This window comes from Musca autumnalis, unplaced genomic scaffold, assembly GCF_047663935.1.
Source record: "Musca autumnalis isolate F117 unplaced genomic scaffold, ASM4766393v1 scaffold_3, whole genome shotgun sequence".
In the NCBI taxonomy this organism is placed as follows: domain Eukaryota; kingdom Metazoa; phylum Arthropoda; class Insecta; order Diptera; family Muscidae; genus Musca; species Musca autumnalis.
The window spans coordinates 14,045,004-14,065,378 of record NW_027411866.1 but is presented as its reverse complement, the minus strand read 5'-3'; the positions used below and the strand labels follow the sequence as shown (position 1 = coordinate 14,065,378).

General features: G+C 34.8%; 1 protein-coding gene across 1 annotated transcript in view; it reads left to right on the top strand.

Moving 5' to 3' along the window:
- Positions 1 to 7,546: 7,546 nt before the first annotated feature.
- Positions 7,547 to 20,375, top strand: part of boi (brother of ihog) — a 265,331-nt gene continuing 252,502 nt past the window's right edge. The window contains exon 1 of the mRNA XM_073971995.1: positions 7,547 to 8,608. The gene's annotated coding sequence lies outside the window, so the exon portion shown is untranslated. The remainder of the gene's footprint in view (positions 8,609 to 20,375) is intronic.

Genomic DNA, 20,375 nt, shown 5'->3' with positions numbered 1-20,375 from the left:
TATAGACACTTTCTGAAAGAAAGGGTGCTCCTATAGACACTTTCTGAAAGAAAGAGTGCTCCTATAGACACTTTCTGAAAGAAAGGGTGCTCCTATAGACACTTTCTGAAAGAAAGGGTGCTCCTATAGACACTTTCTGAAAGAAAGGGTGCTCCTATAGACACTTTCTGAAAGAAAGGGTCCTCCTATAGACACTTTCTGAAAGAAAGGGTGCTCCTATAGACACTTTCTGAAAGAAAGGGTCCTCCTATAGACACTTTCTGAAAGAAATGGTGCTCCTATAGACACTTTCTGAAAGAAAGGGTCCTCCTATAGACACTTTCTGAAAGAAAGGGTGCTCCTATAGACTTTCTGAAAGAAAGGGTGCTCCTATAGACACTTTCTGATAGAAAGGGTGCTCCTATAGACACTTTCTGAAAGAAAGGGTGCTCCTATAGACACTTTCTGAAAGAAAGGGTGCTCCTATAGACACTTTCTGAAAGAAAGGGTGCTCCTATAGACACTTTCTGAAAGAAAGGAAGCTCCTATAGACACTTTCTGAAAGAAAGGGTGCTCCTATAGGCACTTTCTTAAAGAAAGAGTGCTCCTATATACACTTTCTGAAAGAAAAGGTGCTCCTATAGACACTTTCTAAAAGAAAAGGTGCTCCTATAGACACTTTCTTAAAGAAAAGGTGCCCCTATAGACACTTTCTGAAAGAAAGGGTGCTCCTATAGACACTTTCTGAAAGAAAGGGTGCTCCTATAGACACTTTCTGAAAGAAATGGTGCTCCTATAGACACTTTGTGAAAGAAAGGTTGCTCCTATAGACACTTTCTGAAAGAAAGGGTGCTCCTATAGACACTTTCTGAAAGAAAGGGTGCTCCTATAGACACTTTCTGAAAGAAAGGGTGCTCCTATAGACACTTTATGAAAGAAAGGGTGCTCCTATAGACACTTTCTGAAAGAAAGGGTGCTCCTATGGACACTTTCTGAAAGAAAGGGTGCTCCTATAGACACTTTCTGAAAGAAAGGGTGCTCCTATAGACACTTTCTGAAAGAAAGGGTGCTCCTATAGACACTTTCTAAAAGAAGGGGTGCTCTATAGACACTTTCTAAAAGAAGGGGTGCTCTATAGACACTTACCAAAGGAAAGGTGCTTCTATAGACTATTTCTGAAAGAAAGGGTGCTTCTATAGACCCTTTTTGAAAGAAAGGGTGCTTCTATAGACCCTTTCCAAATAAAAGGTGCTTCTTTAGACTATTTCTGAAAGAAAAAGTGCTCCTATAGACTATTTCTGAAAGAAAAAGTGCTCCTGTAGACACTTTCTGAAAGAAAGGGTGCTCCTATAAACACTTTCTGAAAGAAAGGGAGCTCCTATAGACACTGTCTGAAAAAAAGAATGCTGCTATAGACACTTTCTGAAAGAAAGGGTGCTCCTATACACACTTTCTGAAAGAAAGGGTGCTCCTATACACACTTTCTGAAATAAAGAATGCTCCAATAGATACTTTCTGAAGGAAAGGATGCTCCTATAGACACTTTCTGGAAGAAAGGGTCCTCCTATAGACACTTTCTGAAAGAAAGGGTGCTCCTATAGACACTTTCTGAAAGAAAGGGTCCTCCTATAGACACTTTCTGAAAGAAAGGGTGCTCCTATAGACACTTTCTGAAGGAAAGGGTGCTCCTATAGACACTTTCTGAAAGAAAGGGTGCTCCTATAGACACTTTCTGAAAGAAGGAGTGCTCCTATAGACACTTTCTGAAAGAAAAGGTGCTCCTATAGACACTTTCTGAAAGAAAGGGTGCTCCTATAGACACTTTCTGAAAGAAAGGGTGCTCCTATAGACACTTTCTGAAAGAAAGGGTGCTCCTATAGACACTTTCTGAAAGAAAGGGTGCTCCTATAGACACTTTCTGAAAGAAAGGGTGCTCCTATAGACACTTTCTGAAAGAAAGGGTGCTCCTATAGACACTTTCTGAAAGAAAGGGTGCTCCTATAGACACTTTCTGAAAGAAAGGGTGCTCCTATAGACACTTTCTGAAAGAAAGGGTGCTCCTATAGACACTTTCTGAAAGAAAGGGTGCTCCTATAGACACTTTCTGAAAGAAAGGGTGCTCCTTTAGACACTTTCTGAAAGAAAGGGTGCTCCTATAGACACTTTCTGAAAGAAAGGGTGATCCTATAGACACTTTCTGAAAGAAAGGGTGCTCCTATAGACACTTTCTGAAAGAAGGGGTGCTCCTATAGACACTTTCTGAAATAAAGGGTGCTCCTTTAGACACTTGCTGAAAGAAAGGGTGCTCCTATAGACACTTTCTGAAAGATAGGGTGCTCCTATAGACACTTTCTGAAAGATAGGGTGTTCCTATAGACACTTTCTGAAAGAAAGGGTGCTCCTATAGACACTTTCTGAATGAAAGGGTGCTCCTATAGACACTTTCTGAAAGAAAGGGTGTTCCTATAGACACTTTCTGAAAGAAAGGGTGCTCCTATAGACACTTTCTGAAGGAAAGGGTGCTCCTATAGACACTTTCTGAAGGAAAGGGTGCTCCTATAGACACTTTCTGAAAGAAAGGGTGCTCCTATAGACACTTTCTGAAAGAAAGGGTGCTCCTATAGACACTTTCTGAAAGAAGGAGTGCTCCTATAGACACTTTCTGAAAGAAAAGGTGCTCCTATAGACACTTTCTGAAAGAAAAGGTGCTTCTATAGACACTTTCTGAAAGAAAGAGTGCTCCTATAGAAACTTACTGAAAGAAAGGGTGCTCCTATAGACACTTTCTGAAAGAAAGGGTGCTCCTATAGACACTTTCTGAAAGAATGGGTGCTCCTATAGACACTTTCTGAAAGAAAGGGTCCTCCTATAGACACTTTCTGAAAGAAAAGGTGCTCCTATAGACACTTTCTGAAAGAATGGGTGCTCCTATAGACACTTTCTGAAAGAAAGGGTGCTCCTATAGACACTTTCTGAAAGAAAGGGTGCTCCTATAGACACTTTCTGAAAGAAAGGGTACTTCTATAGACACTTTCTGAAAGAAAGGGTGCTCCTATAGACACTTTCTGAAAGAAAGGGTCCTCCTATAGACACTTTCTGAAAGAAAAGGTGCTCCTATAGACACTTTCTGAAAGAATGGGTGCTCCTATAGACACTTTCTGAAAGAAAGGGTGCTCCTATAGACACTTTCTGAAAGAAAGAGTGCTCCTATAGACACTTTCTGAAAGAAAGGGTGCTCCTATAGACACTTTCTGAAAGAAAGGGTGCTCCTATAGACACTTTCTGAAAGAAAGGGTGCTCCTATAGACACTTTCTGAAAGAAAGGGTCCTCCTATAGACACTTTCTGAAAGAAAGGGTGCTCCTATAGACACTTTCTGAAAGAAAGGGTCCTCCTATAGACACTTTCTGAAAGAAAGGGTGCTCCTATAGACACTTTCTGAAGGAAAGGGTGCTCCTATAGACACTTTCTGAAAGAAAGGGTGCTCCTATAGACACTTTCTGAAAGAAAGGGTGCTCCTATAGACACTTTCTGAAAGAAGGAGTGCTCCTATAGACACTTTCTGAAAGAAAAGGTGCTCCTATAGACACTTTCTGAAAGAAAAGGTGCTTCTATAGACACTTTCTGAAAGAAAGAGTGCTCCTATAGAAACTTACTGAAAGAAAGGGTGCTCCTATAGACACTTTCTGAAAGAAAGGGTGCTCCTATAGACACTTTCTGAAAGAAAGGGTCCTCCTATAGACACTTTCTGAAAGAAAAGGTGCTCCTATAGACACTTTCTGAAAGAATGGGTGCTCCTATAGACACTTTCTGAAAGAAAGGGTGCTCCTATAGACACTTTCTGAAAGAAAGGGTGCTCCTATAGACACTTTCTGAAAGAAAGGGTGCTCCTATAGACACTTTCTGAAAGAAAGGGTACTCCTATAGACACTTTCTGAAAGAAAGGGTGCTCCTATAGACACTTTCTGAAAGAAAGGGTCCTCCTATAGACACTTTCTGAAAGAAAAGGTGCTCCTATAGACACTTTCTGAAAGAATGGGTGCTCCTATAGACACTTTCTGAAAGAAAGGGTGCTCCTATAGACACTTTCTGAAAGAAAGGGTGCTCCTATAGACACTTTCTTAAAGAAAGAGTGCTCCTATAGACACTTTCTGAAAGAAAGGGTGCTCCTATAGACACTTTCTGAAAGAAAGAGTGCTCCTATAGACACTTTCTGAAAGAAAGGGTGCTCCTATAGACACTTTCTGAAAGAAAGGGTGCTCCTATAGACACTTTCTGAAAGAAAGGGTGCTCCTATAGACACTTTCTGAAAGAAAGGGTCCTCCTATAGACACTTTCTGAAAGAAAGGGTGCTCCTATAGACACTTTCTGAAAGAAAGGGTCCTCCTATAGACACTTTCTGAAAGAAAGGGTGCTCCTATAGACACTTTCTGAAAGAAAGGGTGCTCCTATAGACTTTCTGAAAGAAAGGGTGCTCCTATAGACACTTTCTGAAAGAAAGGGTGCTCCTATAGACACTTTCTGAAAGAAAGGGTGCTCCTATAGACACTTTCTGAAAGAAAGGGTGCTCCTATAGACACTTTCTGAAAGAAAGGGTGCTCCTATAGACACTTTCTGAAAGAAAGGAAGCTCCTATAGACACTTTCTGAAAGAAAGGGTGCTCCTATAGGCACTTTCTTAAAGAAAGAGTGCTCCTATATACACTTTCTGAAAGAAAAGGTGCTCCTATAGACACTTTCTAAAAGAAAAGGTGCTCCTATAGACACTTTCTTAAAGAAAAGGTGCCCCTATAGACACTTTCTGAAAGAAAGGGTGCTCCTATAGACACTTTCTGAAAGAAAGGGTGCTCCTATAGACACTTTCTGAAAGAAATGGTGCTCCTATAGACACTTTGTGAAAGAAAGGTTGCTCCTATAGACACTTTCTGAAAGAAAGGGTGCTCCTATAGACACTTTCTGAAAGAAAGGGTGCTCCTATAGACACTTTCTGAAAGAAAGGGTGCTCCTATAGACACTTTATGAAAGAAAGGGTGCTCCTATAGACACTTTCTGAAAGAAAGGGTGCTCCTATGGACACTTTCTGAAAGAAAGGGTGCTCCTATAGACACTTTCTGAAAGAAAGGGTGCTCCTATAGACACTTTCTAAAAGAAGGGGTGCTCTATAGACACTTTCTAAAAGAAGGGGTGCTCTATAGACACTTTCTGAAAGAAGTGGTGCTCCTATAGACACTTACCAAAGGAAAGGTGCTTCTATAGACTATTTCTGAAAGAAAGGGTGCTTCTATAGACCCTTTTTGAAAGAAAGGGTGCTTCTATAGACCCTTTCCAAATAAAAGGTGCTTCTTTAGACTATTTCTGAAAGAAAAAGTGCTCCTATAGACTATTTCTGAAAGAAAAAGTGCTCCTGTAGACACTTTCTGAAAGAAAGGGTGCTCCTATAAACACTTTCTGAAAGAAAGGGAGCTCCTATAGACACTGTCTGAAAAAAAGAATGCTGCTATAGACACTTTCTGAAAGAAAGGGTGCTCCTATAGACACTTTCTGAAAGAAAGGGTGCTCCTATACACACTTTCTGAAATAAAGAATGCTCCAATAGATACTTTCTGAAGGAAAGGATGCTCCTATAGACACTTTCTGGAAGAAGGGGTGCTCCTATAGACACTTTCTGAAAGAAAGGGCGCTCCTATAGACACTTTCTGAAAGAAAGGGTGCTCCTATAGACACTTTCTGAAAGAAAGGGTGCTCCTATAGACACTTTCTGAAAGAAAGGGTGCTCCTATAGACACTTTATGAAAGAAAGGGTGCTCCTATAGACACTTTATGAAAGAAAGGGTGCTCCTATAGACACTTTCTGAAAGAAAGGGTGCTCCTATAGACACTTTCTGAAAGAAAGGGTGATCCTATAGACACTTTCTGAAAGAAAGGGTGCTCCTATAGACACTTTATGAAAGAAAGGGTGCTCCTATAGACACTTTCTGAAAGAAAGGGTGCTCCTATAGACACTTTCTGAAAGAAAGGGTGCTCCTAGAGACACTTTCTGAAAGAAAGGGTGCTCCTATAGACACTTTCTGAAAGAAAGGGTGCTCCTACAGACACTTTCTGAAAGAAAGGGTGCTCCTACAGACACTTTCTGAAAGAAAGGGTGCTCCTAGAGACACTTTCTGAAAGAAAGGGTGCTCCTAGAGACACTTTCTGAAAGAAAGAATGCTCCTATAGACACTTTCTGAAAGAAAGGGTGCTCCTGTAGACAGTTTCTGAAAGAAAGGGTGCTCCTATATACACTTTCGGAAAGAAAGGGTGCTCCTATAGACACTTTCTGAAAGAAAGGGTGCTCCTATAGACACTTTCTGAAAGAAAGGGTGCTCCAATAGACACTTTCTGAAAGAAAGGGTGCTCCAATAGACACTTTCTGAAAGAAAGGGTGCTCCTATAGACACTTTCTGAAAGAAAGGGTGCTCCTATAGACACTGTCTGAAAGAAAGGGTGCTCCTATAGACACTTTCTGAAAGAAAGGGTGCTCCTATGGACACTTTCTGAAAGAAAGGGTGCTCCTATAGACACTTTCTGAAAGAAAGGGTGCTCCTATGGACACTTTCTGAAAGAAAGGGTGCTCCTATAGACACTTTCTGAAAGAAAGGGTGCTCCTATAGACACTTTCTGAAAGAAAGGGTGCTCCTATAGACACTTTCTGAAAGAAAGGGTGCTCCTATAGACACTTTCTGAAAGAAAGGGTGCTCCTATAGACACTTTCTGAAAGAAAGGGTGCTCCTATAGACACTTTCTGAAAGAAAGGGTGCTCCTATAGACACTTTCTGAAAGAAAGGGTGCTCCTATAGACACTTTCTGAAAGAAAGGGTGCTCCTATAGACACTTTCTGAAAGAAAAGGTGCTCCTATAGACACTTTCTGAAAGAAAGGGTGCTCCTATAGACACTTTCTGAAAGAAAGGGTGCTCCTATAGACACTTTCTGAAAGAAAGGGTGCTCCAATAGACACTTTCTGAAAGAAAGGGTGCTCCTATAGACACTTTCTGAAAGAAAGGGTGCTCCTATAGACACTGTCTGAAAGAAAGGGTGCTCCTATAGACACTTTCTGAAAGAAAGGGTGCTCCTATGGACACTTTCTGAAAGAAAGGGTGCTCCTATAGACACTTTCTGAAAGAAAGGGTGCTCCTATAGACACTTTCTGAAAGAAAGGGTGCTCCTATAGACACTTTCTGAAAGAAAGGGTGCTTCTATAGACTTTTTCTAAAAGAAAGGGTGCTTCTATTATTTTTAAATAATTTTTATTTGTAACTGTTTTTTTCTATTTTGTAACACTGTGCCCTTGATTTCGTTAATGGTATAACGCACCGCACATTGTCGTAACACAAACACGCATACAAGATGTATCTGCCGGTGCTACTCAATTTCTTAAAGGAAGGAAGATTGCTTGAGCAGCAATGAACACCTCTGAGAGAGCAACACAATTGACTGTGTTATTTCAGAGATCGCACTCTCTCACAGAGTGTGCATGGGCAACATTACGCCGTCAAACATATTAAGAACAGCGGCGCCTTATGTTTAGTTTTTAACGTGACGCTTAACTGGATACACGCGATGTTTATGTGGTGACGGATGAAATGCATAAAAGAATTTATGATTTTTTTGCGTAAAAAATAAAAACACGCGAAAGAAATTCTTAAAACAGAAGAAGAATAAAAAATGCAATCAAAAAATTAAAACGCATTAATTAAACAAATATTTAAATAAAGAATTTTAAAATTCTACATAAATTGTATAATAAAATTACATATAAAAAAGGCCGAAAAAAGAAATTAAAAAAGTAAATGGTTCACACAAGAACTTCCTCGAAAAGGAGAGAAGGAAATTATTTTTAGTTTTCAAAGCAATGAAGCAAAACAAAACCGAAGAAGAGAAGAAATCGATCAAAACAGAAAAGAGTGTGACAGAGAAAAATTGGCAAAATTCATGGTAAAGGAATTTGAAAATCCATAAATAGAAAAAATATTAAATTAAAAAAGAAAAATATTTCTACAAATTAAAAAAAAAATTAAACAATACTTATAAGAATTTTCGTGTGTTTTTGAGCAAAATAAAAAAAAAATAAAAATAAATAACTAAATAAATTGTGTTAAAAACGTGATCTTTCTTTGAAAAGAAACTGAATGTGCGCGCCATAACCCCAAGGAGTTGTTGTTATTTTTTATTGCCTTGTTTTTTATTATTATTTGTTGTTGTGTTTTTGTGTACTGCAACGACGTTTGCCAGTTTCTTTTTATTTATTTACTAATTGTTTATTTATATTTACGGAATTTGTTTATAATAAAAATTCCCCAACCTCATCAAAGAAATAAAATCGAGAAAGAGAGTGTGACATCGGCTGTTGACTGTCTGCCTGCCTGCCTGATCAACAGCAGTCTGTCTGTTTGTCGGTACTCATCAACACCACTCTCATCATCTATCTACCTGTCACCCACTCCTCTATTGCTTCTCTCCCACAAATCTGGATATCATCAAACATTTTTTATGAATGAATAAATCTTCGAAGTGTGCACAACACTGAAAGAGAGAGTGAGCAATATTGAGTGTACAGATCTTTGCCTGTCAATTGGGCAGCTGTCATTATTTTGGTATGTAAATTTTACGCTTATTTTGTTGTTTTCTTTATTATTGTTATTATGCCGGCAAAATATTAAAATTTCAAATTTATTATTTATGTGAAATAGTGTTTAAAAATTATAAATGAGTGATAATGAAAGGTAAATGGTTTGTTGTTGTTGATCGTGTTTTTGTAGAGACAAGGAAATGACGTTAATATAGAGGTGCCAAATATGGATTATATTAAGGATATTTGTAACAACAAAGGTGGATTTTAAAGCAAACTCTTAATTTGAACTGGTAAATGCGTAATTTGGGATAAATAGGTCACTTATTTGACATAGAAATGACAATTTGAAATGAGGCATTTTTATTAAAATCTGTTTGAAAAACTACGAATTATTCATAATTGAAGTTCCTAAAAAAAGTACCCAAAAAATATCATTTTCGTAGGCGACAAGAGAAGTTCCCAGCGTACATTTTTAGAGGTTTGTAGGAAAGGTATAAACAGTGGTCCTATTTATTACACTGATAGACCCTAATAACATAATCTACACCTAAAAGAAGCCATAGCCTTCGTATATTGCAAGAATGCCGAAGGGGGGTGGTGGGTTTGGAACATCCCTTGAAGAAGCTGGCAAATACCAACGAAACGTCGGATAAGAAAACAAGTAAGATCGGCGTTAAGTTCGGTCGGGCCAAACTTGTTATACCCTCCACCACAAGTTGTATTGAAGAAAAATGGAATAATTAGTTTCCTTTCGTGTATGAAGAACCCTTAATACTAAATTTCAGCAATTTCGGTAAAACAATGTGAGGCACCATTCTATGGGGGCTATTTCAAAACGTCGATCTATACCGACAAATTTCTGACGAAAAGTTTTAAGGTCAAAGAAGACTAAATACCAAATTTCCTATATTTCGGTAAGAGAATGTGGCTAAAACTAAGAAAAATACCGAAAATCAAGAAGTAAGCTTTTATGGGGATATAGGAAGACGTGGACCTATACTGATAATAATCTTCTGGAATATTTTATAACTCTTGGAAGACGAAATAACGAATTTCTGCCATTTCGGTTGGATATAGACGTCACAATCTTCAGTATAAAGAAAATCGGGAGATACCGTTCTATGGGACTATATCGAAACGTGGACCTATACCGACGAATTTTAGTCAGAAATGGGGTAATATGAAAGCGTGGACCTGTACAGACATATTTCTGGCGAACAGTTTTATATCACATTGAAGACTAAATACCAAATTTCAGCCATTTTGGTGGAATATTGAAGACACAACCTTCAAAATACGAAAAATCGGGAGGTACCTTTCCAAGGGGGCTATATGAAGGCGTGGACCTATACCGACAAATTTAAAGGGGAAGTTTGAGTACCCCAACGAAGTCTAAATACCAAATTTCAGCCATTTCGGTGGAATATTGAGGCCACAACTTTCAAAATATCGAAAATCGGGAGGTACCGTTCTATGGGGGCTGTATGAAGGCATGGACCGATACCGACAAAGTTCTGGGGGAAAGTTTTATACCACCAACGTAGACTAAGTACCAAATTTCAGCCATTTCAGTGTGATAATGAAGCTAAAACCTTCAAAATACCGAAAATCGGGAGTTCAAATAATTTTTATAAATAAATTCTTGATCACAAAACGAGGATTTTTTAAGAATTTTTACAAAGAAATTCTTGACCACAAAACGTGGATTTTTAAACAATTTTTATATAGGAATTCTTGATCACAAAACGTGTTTTTTTTTAAGAATTTTATAAAGAAATTCTTGATCACAAAACGTGGATTTTTTTAAAGAATTTTTATAAAGAAATTCTTGACCACAAAACGTGGATTTTTTAAAGAATTTTTATAAAGAAATTCTTGACCACAAAACGTGGATTTTTTAAAGAATTTTTATAAAGAAATTCTTGACCACAAAACGTGGATTTTTTAAAGAATTTTTATAAAGAAATTCTTGATCACAAAACGTGGATTTTTTAAAGAATTTTTATAAAGAAATTCTTGACCACAAAACGTGGATTTTTTAAAGAATTTTTATAAAGAAATTCTTGACCACAAAACGTGGATTTTTTAAAGAATTTTTATAAAGAAATTCTTGACCACAAAACGTGGATTTTTTAAAGAATTTTTATAAAGAAATTCTTGACCACAAAATGTGGATTTTTTAAAGAATTTTTATAAAGAAATTCTTGATCACGAAACATGGATTTTTTAAAGAATTTTTATAAAGTAATTCTTGACCTTGTGGTTTGGATCTTGGATTTTTTTTAACGAATTTTTATAAAGAAATTCTTGACCACAAAACGTGGATTTTTTAAAGAGATTTTATAAAGGAATTCTTGATCACAAAACGTGGATTTTTTAAAGAATTTTTGTAAAGAAATTCTTGACCACAAAACGTGGATTTTTTAAAGAGTTTTTATAAAGGAATTCTTCACCACAAAACAAGGATTTTTAAAGAATTTTTATAAAGAAATTCTTGACTAAAACACGTGGATTTTTAAAGAATTTTTTTAAAGAAATCCTTGGCCAAAAAGCGTGGATTTTTTAAAGAATTTTTATAAAGAAATTCTTCAGCACAAAACGTGGATTTTTTAAAGAATTTTTATATAGAAATTCCTCAGCACAAAACGAGGATTTTTTAAAGAATTTTTATAAAGAAATTCTTGACCACTAAATGTGGACTTTTTAACGAATTTTTATAAAGAAATTCTTGACCACAAAATGTGGATTTTTTAAAAAATTTTTATAAAGAAATTCTTCAGCACAAAACGGGGATTTTTCAAAGAACTTTTATAAATAAATTCTTGACCTCAAAACGCGGATTTTTCAAAGAATTTTTATAAATAAATTCTTGACCTCAAAACGTGGATTTTTTAAAGAGTTTTTATAAAGAAATTCTTCTCCACAAAACGTGGATTTTTTAAAGATTTCTTTTAAAGAAATTCTTGGCCAAAAAGCGTGGATTTTTTAAAGAATTTTTATAAAGAAATTCTTGACCACAAAACGTGGATTTTTTGAAGAAATTCTTGGCCAAAAAGCGTGGATTTTTTAAAAAATTTTTATAAAAACATTCTTGGCCACAAAACGTGGATTTTTTAAAGAATTTTTATAAAGAAATTCTTGACCACTAAACGTGGATTTTTTAAAGAAATTCTTGACCACAAATCGTGGATTTTTTTAAAGAATTTTTATAAAGAAATTCTTGACCACTAAACGTGGATTTTTTAGGAGTTTTTATAAAAAAATTCTTGACCAAAAAACGTGGATTTTTTAAAGAATTTTTATAAAGAAATTCTTCAGCACAAAACGTGGATTTTTTAAAGAATTTTTATAAAGAAATTCTTGACCACAAAACGTGGCTTTTTTAAAGAATTTTTATAAAGGAATTCTTGATCACAAAGCGTGGATTTTTTAAAGAATTTTTATAAAGGAATTCTTGATCACAAAACGTGGATTTTTTAAAGAATTTTTATAAAAAAATTCTTAACCACAAAACGTGGATTTTTTAAAGAATTTTTATAAAGAAATTCTTGACCACAAAACGTGGATTGTTTAAGAGTTTTTATAAAAAAATTCTTGACCAAAAAACGTGGATTTTTTAAAAAATTTTTATAAAGAAATTCTTGACCACAAAACGTGGATTTTTTAAAGAATTTTTATAAAGGAATTCTTGATCACAAAACGTGGATTTTTTAAGAATTTTTATAAAGGAATTCTTGATCACAAAACGTGGATTTTTAAAGAATTTTTATAAAGAAGTTCTTTACCACAAAACCTGGATTTTTTAAAGAATTTGTATAAAGAAATTCTTGATCACAAAACGTGAATTTTTCAAAGAATTTTATAAATAAATTCTTGCCCGCAAAACGTGAATTTTTAATGAATTTTTATAGTGAAATTCTTGCCCGCAAAACGTGGATTTTTAATGAATTTTTATAAAGAAACGCTTCACCACAAAACGTGGATTTTTTAAAGAATTTTTATCAAGAAATACTTGACCACAAAACAAGGATTTTTTAAAGAATTTTTATAAAGAAATTCCTCACCACAAAACGTGGATTTTTTAAAGAATTTTTATAAAGAAATTCTTCTCCACAAAACGTGGATTTTTTAAAGAATTTCATATAGAAACTCTTAAAAAATCCACGTTTTGAGGTCAAGAATTTCTTTATAAAAATTGTTTGAAAAATCCACGTTTTGTGGTCAGGAATTTCTTTATAATTTTTTTTTAAAAATCCACATACGACTTTCTCTATTATATTCCACTACAAAGTTTTCCATAAATGTTTGAATCTGATTTTAACCCAAAGCGGCATATTTCTCGTCTAAATCTGCTATCATTAAAGACACATCCTAAAATAATTCTAATATTTTCTTCATATTATCACCACAAATGTAAATGTCCAGGCCTCTTTACAAATCTTATCTCCAGCCAAAGTCAATATTTACTTCACGTTTTCTTAAGATAAGATCCACTTTGAAATTTTTATTTATTTAAACAAATACCTTGCCTCTATTTCAGTTTATTGTTTATTTGTAAATGACATTTATTTGTGAAATTAAATTAAAAATCTGGACAATTGCTACACAAGCGCATGGCTTGGATTATCAAAGTAACCGCAAATAAATAATTATTTTACGAAACCGTTGTTTATTCAATGCAAGTTTAGTGGATGTTCAAGGCTTATCAACATTCGGTAAGAGGAGGGGGGGAAGCCCCACACATGGAAAACCTGAGAAATCCAACGTTCGATATGTTGTTTTGTAATCTTGCTGTTGAAGTATTTGAGGTAAACTTAAATAGTCTCAATCCAGAGAAGATTTTTATTTTTTTTCTTCTGTAGATCTAACCCAGATCACTCACCAACATTACCCTTGATTTAAATATTAACATACATTTTTCTTTTGTTGCTCCACAATTTTTAAATATTTTAACAGATTTTCTGTCACCAGAAAAAAAAACTTTTTATAAATCTGACAACATACGCAGGGATAAATAAAGATTTGATGAAAAACACCATTTGAATTCAAAACGTACATGAAAATGGTTTTGAATTGCAAATTATACGAAAAAAGCAGGCAATGAAATCAAACAATTTACACATTCTTTTTTATTATCATCTATTCATCATTGTCGTCGTCATCAACATCATCAGCAGCAGTGTAGCAGGAGCAGAAGCCGCCACATTTTCATATCGTCGTCATATCTTTGCCATTTGTAATGCAATTCAGTGGATTCCATTAAACTTCACCCAGTTTTATTTTTTTTTTGTTTTGCCACAGATGGAGCACTGAAATCGCTCTTTGTGTATACGAGTACACAGAGTAAGTGTCTAATGAATTTTGCCTAAACCAAAGTGCAATGTTACCATTATTTGCATATTCTGCAAAAAAATAAAGAGGCCAGAAAGTTGAGGTAGGGACGTAGTTAGACTGGGGAGGCAAGAAATATTTTATACTTGCATCTTTCTAGCATACCTACGCCTCTGACTGGTGAGAAATCAGTTGCTCGTCGAATGAATTGATGAAAGACTTTGTTTAGCAAACAGTTAGGAAAAACTGCAAATAATAAAATTATAGCTGAGAATAATTGTTAATTTGCTTTGTTTTATTTGTTAGATGGCAAACGTGATGCTGGTGATAAGGAGCAATGTTATACTTATCTTTAGCCTAGGCTATTCAAAAGAGATGAGGTAGATGATGGTCGGCAAACTAGCAAACAATATGCCATGCCATTAAACAAAAAATAAAAAAAAATCACAGAAAATCCAAATTATTACCAGAGAAAGTAGTTCATCTTTGATGAAAATTTATTAAGTGGTTGGGAAAACTGATGGGTTCACAGAAGTTCAAGAGAGCAATACAAGTGATATTTATTGAAACTACCATGGAAAAAGAAAAGTAATTGAAGAAAAGTTTGTGGAGCATACAATTATAGGTCAATCAAAAATAAAAATCAAAGAAGAAGATGAGGATCTTACTAAATTTTCAGCGACTACCACCCAAGAACTGAACATTTATTACATCTGAGGCCAAGACTTTCCTTATAAAAATTCTTAAAAATGTTCACGTTTTGTGGTCAAATATTCTTTAAAAACCACGTTTTGTGGTGAAAAACTTCTTTATAAAAATTCTTTAAAAAATCCACGTTTTGTGGTGAAAAATAATCCCTATAAAAATTTTTAAAAAAAATCCACCTTTTGTCGTTAAGAATTTCTTTATAAAAATTCTTAAAAAAATCCACCATTTGTCGTCAAGAATTTCTTTATAAAAATTCTTTAAAAAATCCACCTTTTGTCGTTAAGAATTTCTTTATAAAAATTCTTTAAAAAATCCACCTTTTGTCGTTAAGAATTTCTCTATAAAAATTCTTTAAATAATCCACGTTTTGTGGTAAAGAATTTCCTTATAGAAAATGAATTTCTTTATCAAAATTCTTTAAAAAATCCACGTTTTGTGGTTATGAATTTCTTTATAAAAATTCTTTAAAAAATCCACGTTTTGTGGTCATGAATTTCTTTATAAATTTTTTTACAAAATCCACATTTTGTAGTCAAAAATTTCTTTATAAAAATTCTTTAAAAAATCCACGTTTTGTGGTCAAGAATTTCTTTATAAAATTTTTTTAAAAAATCCACGTTTTGTGGTCATGAATTTCTTTATAAAAATTATTTAAAAAATCCACGTTTTGTGGTTATGAATTTCATTATAAAAATTCTTTAAAAAATCCACGTTTTGTGGTCATGAATTTCTTTATAAAAATTATTTAAAAAATCCACGTTTTGTGCTGAAGAATTTCTTTATAAAAATTCTTTAAAAAATCCACGTTTTGTGCTGAAGAATTTCTTTATAAAAATTCTTTAAAAAATCCACGTTTTGTGCTGAAGAATTTCTTTATAAAAATTCTTTAAAAAATCCACGTTTTGTGCTGAAGAATTTCTTTAAAAAATCCACGTTTTGTGCTGAAGAATTTCTTTATAAAAATTCTTTAAAAAATCCACGTTTTGTGCTGAAGAATTTCTTTATAAAAATTCCTTAAAAAATCCACGTTTTGTGGTCAGGAATTTCTTTATAAAAATTCTTTAAAAAATCCACGTTTTGTGCTGAAGAATTTCTTTATAAAAATTCCTTAAAAAATCCACGTTTTGTGGTCAGGAATTTCTTTATAAAAATTATTTAAAGAATCCACGTTTTGTGCTGAAGAATTTCTTCATAAAAATTCTTTAAAAATCCACATTTTGTAGTAAAGAATTTCTTTATAAAAATTATTTAAAAAATCCACGTTTTGTGGTCATGTATTTCTTTATAAAAATTATTTAAAAAATCCACGTTTTGTGGTAATGAATTTCTTTATAAAAATTATTTAAAAAATCCACGTTTTGTGGTCACGAATTTCTTTATAAAAATTATTTAAAAAATCCACGTTTTGTGGTCATGAATTTGTTGAACTATTCCATATGGTTTCTTTATTCAAACTAAAAATTATATTTTTTATTTTGACAAACAATGAAAAATGTAAGTTGATTAAAAATGAATTACAAGTAGTTTAGAGTGCCACATATACTCCCCCCAGAGATGGTGTTTATAACATCTCTAACGAAACATTACTCGTCTTTGAATGTTGGTTATCCGATTTCTTTTTTGACGTTGACTGGTTTCGGGTTTGAAAACGTGGTTTGATCTTGTATCTTCCGCTAAATCTGGATTGAAAAAATAGGCAGGCTTGAGTCTATCAATTGATATAACTTTCTCTCGTCCGTTTATATTTAGTGTAAATAATTTGTCAGATTTGTTTAAAACGCTAAAGGGTCCGTCATAAGGTGGCTGTAGACTTTTTCTTATACCATCCTGTCGAACAAATACATATTCGCAATTTTTCATGTCTTGAGATACGAACACTGACCGATTCGTTTTGTGTTTTGTGGACACAGGTTTTAGCGAGTTCATCTGACTTTTCAATGTTTGCACAAATTAATTTGTTGGATGGTTTTCTGAGCATACTTGTAATAAGTCGCCTGGTAGTCGTAAGGACGTGCCATAAACAAGTTCTGCAGGAGTGCATTTCGCGATTTCTATGAAGCTTGTTCGAAGTCCCAGGAGAACTGTAGGTAAAATATCATACCAATTTGGATTATTGTGACACATTAAAGCTGTCTTTAAACATCGATGCCACCTTTCAATTATTCCATTTACCGATGGGTGGTATGGAGATGTGTGAATTCGTTGAGTTCCAATAATATTTTTTAATTCTCTAAATAGTTGCGACTCGAATTGTCTACCTTGATCTGTTGAAATTTTTAAAGGTACTCCAAATCTTGATATCCATCCACGGTAAAGATCTTCTGCTACTGTTGCAGCCTTACTATCTTCGAGTGGAATTGCTTCTGCCCATAGTGTAAATCGGTCGATGCAGGTTAAAATATAAGTGTTCCCTTTAGATGGTGGAAAAGGCCCGACCAAGTCGATATTGATGCGACTAAATCTGTCAGTCGGTAGAGCTCGCTATGAGTATGTCGTGTAATTTTAGATCGTTGACAAGAAATGCATAGCTTTATCCATTTTTTAATATCCTTACTCATTTTCGGCCAGACAAATCGTTTCCGTATCGTATTGTAGGTTAATTTGAATCCACTATGTGAAAGCTTATGAAACGTATTAAAAATATCTTGACGCATGGTTTTGGGAACGAATGGGCGAACATTAGATGTTGATGTATCGCAAAATATAGATTTTTGTTCTGGATTGATTTTAATTGGTTTCAAAACTAGTGAAGTTTTTTCTTTATTTGCCAAAAAATGTTTTAAATCTTCATCATGCTCTTGTTCCGCCGCCAATTCGTCATAATTAATGTTTGATATCTCGCATATCGAAGAAATTCGTGACAACGTGTCTGCTGTAATATTGTCCATACCTTTTATGTGACGAATATCCGTGGAAAACTGTGACAAAAAATCCAATTGTCTGAACTGGCGAGGGCTAGCCTTATCAAGACTTTGTTGGAATGCGAAAGTTAGTGGTTTGTGATCCGTATATATTGTGAATTGTCTTCCTTCCAACATATGCCGATAATATTTCACCACTGTGTATGCAGCTAATAGTTCCCTATCGTAGGTACTGTACTTTTTCTGTGTGTCAGTCAGCTTCCGCGAAAAAAAGATAATGGTTGCCATCCATTTGGTGTTTTCTGTTGCAGTATCCCTCCAATGGCGACGTCGGATGCATCTACCATAACGCATATCGGTAAAGAGTCACACGGGTGTGCTAGAAGCGCAGCTTTTGCAAGATCTGATTTACCCTTCTCAAATGCCGCTTTACCTTCCGGTGTCCACGTAATTGGAGTGCGATCGTTTTTCTTATTTCCTTTTTGCAAAGCTATAAGAGGTATTTGAGTTGTGGCCGCATTTTTAATAAATCGTCTGTAAAAATTAACCATTGCGACAAAGCGACGCAGTTCTTTGACGGGTTTAGGTCTTGGAAAATTCCTAATTGCAGAGATTTTTTCAGGTAGAGGACTGATACCTTTAGCCTCTACGCGATGACCAAGAAAATTTACGAATTGTTGTCCAAAAACACATTTGTCAATGTTAATCACGACGCCATATTCTTGGAGACGTTGAAATACTTGATGTAAATGACGTAAATGCATTTCTTCACTTTCAGATGCAATAAGGATGTCGTCGATGTAGGCAAAACAAAAATCTAAACCTCGAAGCACTTCATGAATAAACCGTTGAAAAGTTTGACCTGCGTTGCATAAACCAAAGGTCATGAATTGGAATTCATAGAGACCAAATGGTGTTATGATGGCGGTTTTAGGTATATCATCTGGAGCAACGGGTATTTGATTATAGGCTCTTACCAAATCTAGTGTTGAGAAAATAGTTTTGCCTTTTAAACTATGGGTGAAGTCGTGAATATGGGGAATTGGGTACTTATCCGGTATGGTTTGAGCATTTAACCGACGGCAATCCCCACAAGGTCGCCACTGACCATTCCTCTTTGGCACCATGTGCCTTCGATCTGCTTCATAACGTCATTTAAGGAATAAACTTCTGAGATGGACGCGTTCCTAGTAGGCTGGATGTCTGCAATTTTGTCTGCCATTTTAACAAGATTGTCCAGCGGTTCTGTTGATGTAGCTAATATTGCTTGTATTTGATTAGGCAAACGTTGTAACCACATAGTTCTCAGAAAGTCATCAGTTACTGCTCCATTCGCTAGAATTTTCATTTGACGGAAAAGAGCACTCGGTTTGGTATCTCCTATTTCTATGTTGGAGAGAAGGGTTTTCATCCTTTGCTCATCAGAAATGGAGAACTGATCTATTAATTGGGTCTTTAATTGTGCGTATGAATCTGTGGGGGGATTCATAACAATGTCGCTAACTTGACTAAGGACTTCATGGTCCAGGTCCGCTAAAACGATGAAATATTTAGTTTTTTCGTCAGAGATACGATGGAGTTGAAATTGGTGACACAAATTTCTTTATAAAAATTATTTAAAAAATCCACGTTTTGTGGTCATGAATTTCTTTATAAAAATTATTTAAAAAATCCAAGTTTTGTGGTCATGAATTTTTTTATAAAAATTATTTAAAAAATCCAAGTTTTGTGGTCATGAATTTTTTTATAAAAATTATTTAAAAAATCCACGTTTTGTGGTCATGAATTTCTTTATAAAAATTATTTAAAAAATCCACGTTTTGTGGTCATGAATTTCTTTATAAAAATTATTTAAAAAATCCACGTTTTGTGGTCATGAATTTCTTTATAAAAATTATTTAAAAAATCCACGTTTTGTGGTCATGAATTTCTTTATAAAAATTATTTAAAAAATCCACGTTTTGTGGTCATGAATTTCTTTATAAAAATTATTTAAAAAATCCACGTTTTGTGGTCATGAATTTCTTTATAAAAATTATTTAAAAAATCCACGATTTGTGGTTTTTAACTCTTGCCTCTTTGGGTTTGCCTTTCCAGCAAAATTCCATCATAACGGTAACAACAAAATCTCAATCATTGGTTTCTAAAACCCACAATTTAACCATGGCAAGAATTCTGCTTCAAATCACACAAATCATAAAAAAAGAACGCCAGCCATTGCAATCTCTGTGTGGATTCCTGTCACTGGTTTTAGCCATTTTTGGTTTTGAGACAGCAACCAGCACTTGCAAAAAAATGTTGTCCACCAGCGAGTCCTGGTTTGTGAGCGTGTTTTGACTTCTTCTATCAAAAACTATTACGCTTGACTTCTTTAGCTGCTGGTCTTATTAGTTCGAATCCAAAAACAAAACTTCTAAATCAAAATAGCAGGTTTGAGTTGACGACGATGATGATGATGTTGATGTTGGCAACTGTTTGACTCCCCTGTTGGTGGTCAATGATCAGATTGGTCAGACGATATGAAAAGAAGAATGAAAAAAACTGATCTTTACCTTAATTGTCAGGTTGTTGCTAAATGCCCAGCAAACCAAAATCGGAATAAACATCCGAATTCGGACCGAATTCGATCCGAAAGTCGGAAAAAACATCCGAGTTCGGATGCGAATTCGGTCCGAACTCTGACCGAAAGTCATATGGCGTGGTTGACGTGTTCTCTGACCGAAATTCGGATGAAAATCGGAAGTTTTTGCAGACTTTCGGACCGAATTCGGTCCGAATTCTGATGAACTGTCGTATGAATTTCTGATTTATTAACCGACGTTCGGACAGATATCGGTCCGAATTCGGAAGAAAAATCTTATGAAATTCGGAAGTTTTGGACGACTTTCG